Source organism: Oncorhynchus masou, chromosome 30 (assembly GCF_036934945.1).
Source record: "Oncorhynchus masou masou isolate Uvic2021 chromosome 30, UVic_Omas_1.1, whole genome shotgun sequence".
NCBI classification, from domain to species: Eukaryota; Metazoa; Chordata; class Actinopteri; order Salmoniformes; family Salmonidae; genus Oncorhynchus; species Oncorhynchus masou.
The window spans coordinates 66,393,990-66,401,284 of record NC_088241.1 but is presented as its reverse complement, the minus strand read 5'-3'; positions in this window follow the sequence as shown (position 1 = coordinate 66,401,284).

Sequence of the window (7,295 nt, the reverse complement as noted above, 5' to 3'; positions counted from 1 at the left end):
ATTGGTCACATGGTTAGCAGATGTTATTGTTCACATGGTTAGCAGATGTTATTGGTCAAATGGTTAGCAGATGTTATTGTTCACATGGTTAGCAGATGTTATTGTTCACATGGTTAGCAGATGTTATTGGTCACGTGGTTAGCAGATGTTATTGGTCACATGGTTAGCAGATGTTATTGGTCACATGGTTAGCAGATGTTATTGTTCACATGGTTAGCAGATGTTATTGGTCACATGGTTAGCAGATGTTATTGGTCACATGAATAGCAGATGTTATTGGTCACGTACACTTGGTTAGCAGATGTTATTGGTCACATGGTTAGCAGATGTTATTGGTCACGTACACTTGGTTAGCAGATGTTATTGGTGACGGGGTTAGCAGATGTTATTGGTCACGTACACTTGGTTAGCAGATGTTATTGGTCACATGGTTAGCAGATGTTATTGGTCACATGGTTAGCAGATGTTATTGGTCACATGGTTAGCAGATGTTATTGGTCACATGGGTAGCAGATGTTATTGGTCACATGAATAGCAGATGTTATTGGTCACGTACACTTGGTTAGCAGATGTTATTGGTCACATGGTTAGCAGATGTTATTGGTCACGTACACTTGGCTAGCAGATGTTATTGGTCACGCACACTTGGTTAGCAGATGTTATTTTCACATGGTTAGCAGATGTTATTGGTCACATGGTTAGCAGATGTTATTGGTCACGTACACTTGGTTAGCAGATGTTATTGGTCACGTACACTTGGTTAGCAGATGTTATTGGTCACATGGTTAGCAGATGTTATTGGTCACATGGTTAGCAGATGTTATTGGTCACGTACACTTGGTTAGCAGATGTTATTGTTCACATGGCTAGTATATGTTATTGGTCACATGGCTAGCATATGTTACTGGTCACATACACTTGGTTAGCAGATGTTATTGGTCACGTACACTTGGTTAGCAGATGTTATTGGTCACGTGGTTAGCAGATGTTATTGGTCACATGGTTAGCAGATGTTATTGGTCACGTGGTTAGTAGATGTTATTGGTCACATGGTTAGCAGATGTTATGGTCAAATGGTTAGCAGATGTTATTGGTCACATGGTTAGCAGATGTTATTGGTCACATGGTTAGCAGATGTTATTGTTCACATGGTTAGCAGATGTTATTGGTCACATGGTTAGCAGATGTTATTGGTCACATGAATAGCAGATGTTATTGGTCACATGAATAGCAGATGTTATTGGTCACGTACACTTGGTTAGCAGATGTTATTGGTCACGTACACTTGGTTAGCAGATGTTATTGGTCACGTACACTTGGTTAGCAGATGTTATTGGTCACGTGGTTAGCAGATGTTATTGGTCACGTGGTTAGCAGATGTTATTGGTCACGTGGTTAGCAGATGTTATTGGTCACGTGGTTAGCAGATGTTATTGGTCACGTGGTTAGCAGATGTTATTGGTCACATGGTTAGCAGATGTTATTGGTCACGTACACTTGGTTAGCAGATGTTATTGGTCACATGGTTAGCAGATGTTATTGGTCACGTACACTTGGTTAGCAGATGTTATTGGTGACGGGGTTAGCAGATGTTATTGGTCACGTACACTTGGTTAGCAGATGTTATTTTCACATGGTTAGCAGATGTTATTGGTCACGTACACTTGGTTAGCAGATGTTATTGGTCACGTGGTTAGCAGATGTTATTGGTCACGTACACTTGGTTAGCAGATGTTATTGGTCACGTACACTTGGTTAGCAGATGTTATTGGTCACATGGTTAGCAGATGTTATTGGTCACATGGTTAGCAGATGTTATTGGTCACGTGGTTAGCAGATGTTATTGGTCACGTGGTTAGCAGATGTTATTGGTCACGTGGTTAGCAGATGTTATTGGTCACGTGGTTAGCAGATGTTATTGGTCACGTGGTTAGCAGATGTTATTGTTCACATGGTTAGCAGATGTTATTGGTCACATGAATAGCAGATGTTATTGGTCACGTACACTTGGTTAGCAGATGTTATTGGTCACATGGTTAGCAGATGTTATTGGTCACGTACACTTGGTTAGCAGATGTTATTGGTGACGGGGTTAGCAGATGTTATTGGTCACGTACACTTGGTTAGCAGATGTTATTTTCATATGGTTAGCAGATGTTATTGGTCACGTACACTTGGTTAGCAGATGTTATTGGTCACGTGGTTAGCAGATGTTATTGGTCACGTACACTTGGTTAGCAGATGTTATTGGTCACGTACACTTGGTTAGCAGATGTTATTGGTCACATGGTTAGCAGATGTTATTGGTCACATGGTTAGCAGATGTTATTGGTCACATACACTTGGTTAGCAGATGCAAATGCGAGTGTAGCAAAATGCTTGTGCTTTTAGTTCCGACAGTGCAGTAATATCTAACAAGTAATCTAAGAATTCCCAACAACTACCTAGTACACACAAATCTAAGGGGGTGAATGAGAAAATGTAATATATAAATATATGGATGAGCGATGGCCGAGCAGCATAGGCAAGATGCGGTAGATGGTATAAGATACAGTATATACAGGACACACAAGTGATTTAGAAATGAGTCAACATTAGAGTCATCTACTTTGTGAGATTACAGCCTGATGCCCTCGCAGCATCCGTGAATTCAACTTCTTTGCACTAACAAGTAATCTAACAATTTCACAACAGTGTAAAGGAATGATTAAGAATATGTACATATAAATATATGGATTAGCGATGGCTAATATATACAGTGCCTTGCGAAAGTATTCGGCCCCCTTGAACTTTGCGACCTTTTGCCACATTTCAGGCTTCAGACATAAAGATATAAAACTGTATTTTTTTGTGAAGAATCAACAACAAGTGGGACACAATCATGAAGTGGAACGACATTTATTGGATATTTCAAACTTTTTTTAACAAATCAAAAACTGAAAAATTGGGCGTGCAAAATTATTCAGCCCCTTTACTTTCAGTGCAGCAAACTCTCTCCAGAAGTTCAGTGAGGATCTCTGAATGATCCAATGTTGACCTAAATGACTAATGATGATAAATACAATCCACCTGTGTGTAATCAAGTCTCCGTATAAATGCACCTGCACTGTGATAGTCTCAGAGGTCCGTTAAAAGCGCAGAGAGCATCATGAAGAACAAGGAACACACCAGGCAGGTCCGCGATACTGTTGTGAAGAAGTTTAAAGCCGGATTTGGATACAAAAAGATTTCCCAAGCTTTAAACATCCCAAGGAGCACTGTGCAAGCGATAATATTGAAATGGAAGGAGTATCAGACCACTGCAAATCTACCAAGAATCCAATCGAGAATCTGTGGAAAGATCTGAAAACTGCTGTTCACAAATGCTCTCCATCCAACCTCACTGAGCTCGAGCTGTTTTGCAAGGAGGAATGGGAAAAAATTTCAGTCTCTCGATGTGCAAAACTGATAGAGACATACCCCAAGCGACTTACAGCTGTAATCGCAGCAAAAGGTGGCGCTACAAAGTATTAACTTAAGGGGGCTGAATAATTTAGCACCCCCAATTTTTCAGTTTTTGATTTGTTAAAAAAGTTTGAAATATCCAATAAATGTAGTTCCACTTCATGATTGTGTCCCACTTGTTGTTGATTCTTCACAAAAAATACAGTTTTATATCTTTATGTTTGAAGCCTGAAATGTGGCAAAAGGTCGCAAAGTTCAAGGGGGACGAATTATTTCGCAAGGCACTGTATATATGTATATATATATATATATATATATATATATATATATATATATATATATATATATATATATATATATATATGTAGAGAGAGATGAGTAATGTAGGGTATGTAAACATTATATAAAGTGGCATTGTTTAAGTAACTAGTGATACATTTATTACATCCAAATATTAATTATTGAAAGTGGTTCGAGTTGAGTCTGTAGCAGCCACTCAATGTCTGCAGCAGCCACTCAATGTTAGTGGTGGCTGTTTAGCAGTCTGATGGCCTTGAGATAGAAGCTGTTTTTCAGTCTCTCGGCCCCAGCTTTGATGCACCTGTACTGACCTCGCCTTCTGGATGATAGCGGGGTGAACAGGCAGTGACTCGGGTGGTGGTTGTCCTTGATTATCCTTTTGCATTCCTGTGACATCGGGTGGTCCTGGAGGGCAGGTAGTTTGCCCCGGTGATGCATTGTGCAGACCTCACTACCCTCTGGACAAGCTTACGGTTGTGGGTGGAGCCATACCAGGTGGTGATACAGCCCGACAGGATGCTCTTGATTGTGCATCTGTAAAGGTTTGTGTGTTTTTGGCGACAAGCCACATTTCTTCAGCCTCCTGAGGTTGAAGAGGCGCTGTTGCCCCTTCTTCATTATGCTGTTTGTGTGGGTGGGCAATTTCAATTTGTCCATGATGTGTACGCCGAGGAACTTAACTTACTACCCTCTCCACTACTGCCCATCGATGTGGATAAGGTGGTGCTCCCTCTGCTGTTTCCTGAAGTCCACAATGATCTCCTTTGTGTTGTTGACGTTGAGTGCGAGGTTATTTTCCTGACACCACACTCCGAGGGCCCTCACCTCCTCCCTGTAGGCCATCTCGTCATTGTTGGTAATCAAAACTACCACTGTAGCGTTGTCTGCAAACTTGATGATTGAGTTGGAGTCGTGCATGGCCACGCAGTCATGGGTATACAAGGAGTACAGGAGAGGGCTGAGAACGCACCCTTGTGGGGCCCCAGTGTTGAGTACCAGCGGGGTGGAGATGTTGTTTCCTACCTTCACTACATGGAGGCGGCCCATTAGAAAGTCCAGGATCCAGTTGCACAGGGAGGGGTCGAGACCCAGGGTTAATGACGAGTTTGGAGGGTACTATGGTGTTAAATGCTAATCGATGAACATCATTCTTACATAGGTATTCCTCTTGTTCTGATGGGTTAGGGGAGTGTGCAGTGTGATTGCGATTGCATAGTCTGGACCTATTGGGGCGGTAAGCAAATTGGAGTGGGTCTAGGGTGTCAGGTAGGGTGGAGGTGATATGGTCTTTGACTAGTCTCTCAAAGCACCTCATGATGACGGAAGTGAGCCAGCTTGTCTGCACATGCTCTGAGGACGCGGATAGGGATGCCGTCTTGGCCGGCAGCCTTGCAAGGCATAACAGTTTAAATGTTTTACTCATGTTTGCTAAGGTGAAGGAGAGCCCGCAGGTTTTGTTAGCGGGCCGTGTCAGTGGCACTGTATTGTCCTCAAAGCGAGCAAAGAAGTTTACATTTACATTTAAGTCATTTAGCAGACGCTCTTATCCAGAGCGACTTACAAATTGGTGAATTCACCTTCTGACATCGAGTGGAACAGCCACTTTACAATAGTGCATCTAAATCATTTAAGGGGGGGGGGGAGAAGGATTACTTATCCTATCCTAGGTATTCCTTGAAGAGGTGGGGTTTCAGGTGTCTCCGGAAGGTGGTGATTGACTCCGCTGACCTGGCGTCGTGAGGGAGTTTGTTCCACCATTGGGGGGCCAGAGCAGCGAACAGTTTTGACTGGGCTGAGCGGGAACTGTACTTCCTCAGTGGTAGGGAGGCGAGCAGGCCAGAGGTGGATGAACGCAGTGCCCTTGTTTGGGTGTAGGGCCTGATCAGAGCCTGGAGGTACTGCGGTGCCGTTCCCCTCACAGCTCCGTAGGCAAGCACCATGGTCTTGTAGCGGATGCGAGCTTCAACTGGAAGCCAGTGGAGAGAGCGGAGGAGCGGGGTGACGTGAGAGAACTTGGGAAGGTTGAACACCAGACGGGCTGCGGCGTTCTGGATGAGTTGTAGGGGTTTAATGGCACAGGCAGGGAGCCCAGCCAACAGCGAGTTGCAGTAATCCAGACGGGAGATGACAAGTGCCTGGATTAGGACCTGCGCCGCTTCCTGTGTGAGGCAGGGTCGTACTCTGCGGATGTTGTAGAGCATGAACCTACAGGAACGGGCCACCGCCATGATGTTGGTTGAGAACGACAGGGTGTTGTCCAGGATCACGCCAAGGTTCTTAGCGCTCTGGGAGGAGGACACAATGGAGTTGTCAACCGTGATGGCGAGATCATGGAACGGGCAGTCCTTCCCCGGGAGGAAGAGCAGCTCCGTCTTGCCGAGGTTCAGCTTGAGGTGGTGATCCGTCATCCACACTGATATGTCTGCTAGACATGCAGAGATGCGATTCGCCACCTGGTCATCAGAAGGGGAAAGGAGAAGATTAATTGTGTGTCGTCTGCATAGCAATGATAGGAGAGACCATGTGAGGTTATGACAGAGCCAAGTGACTTGGTGTATAGCGAGAATAGGAGAGGGCCTAGAACAGAGCCCTGGGGGACACCTGTGGTGAGAGCGCGTGGCGAGGAGACAGATTCTCGCCACGCCACCTGGTAGGAGAGACCTGTCAGGTAGGACGCAATCCAAGCGTGGGCCGCGCCGGAGATGCCCAACTCGGAGAGGGTGGAGAGGAGGATCTGATGGTTCACAGTATCGAAGGCAGCCGATAGGTCTAGAAGGATGAGAGCAGAGGAGAGAGAGTTAGCTTTAGCAGTGCGGAGCGCCTCCGTGATACAGAGAAGAGCAGTCTCAGTTGAATGACTAGTCTTGAAACCTGACTGATTTGGATCAAGAAGGTCATTCTGAGAGAGATAGCGGGAGAGCTGGCCAAGGACGGCACGTTCAAGAGTTTTGGAGAGAAAAGAAAGAAGGGATACTGGTCTGTAGTTGTTGACATCGGAGGGATCGAGTGTAGGTTTTTTCAGAAGGGGTGCAACTCTCGCTCTCTTGAAGACTGAAGGGACGTAGCCAGCGGTCAGGGATGAGTTGATGAGCGAGGTGAGGTAAGGGAGAAGGTCTCCGGAAATGGTCTGGAGAAGAGAGGAGGGGATAGGGTCAAGCGGGCAGGTTGTTGGGCGGCCGGCCGTCACAAGAAGCGAGATTTCATCTGGAGAGAGAGGGGAGAAAAGAGGTCAGAGCACAGGGTAGGGCAGTGTGAGCAGAACCAGCGGTGTCGTTTGACTTAGCAAACGAGGATCGGATGTCGTCGACCTTCTTTTCAAAATGGTTGACGAAGTCATCTGCAGAGAGGGAGGAGGGGGGGGAGGGGGAGGAGGATTCAGGAGGGAGGAGAAGGTGGCAAAGAGCTTCCTAGGGTTAGAGGCAGATGCTTGGAATTTAGAGTGGTAGAAAGTGGCTTTAGCAGCAGAGACAGAGGAGGAAAATGTAGAGAGGAGGGAGTGAAAGGATGCCAGGTCCGCAGGGAGGCGAGTTTTCCTCCATTTCCGCTCGGCT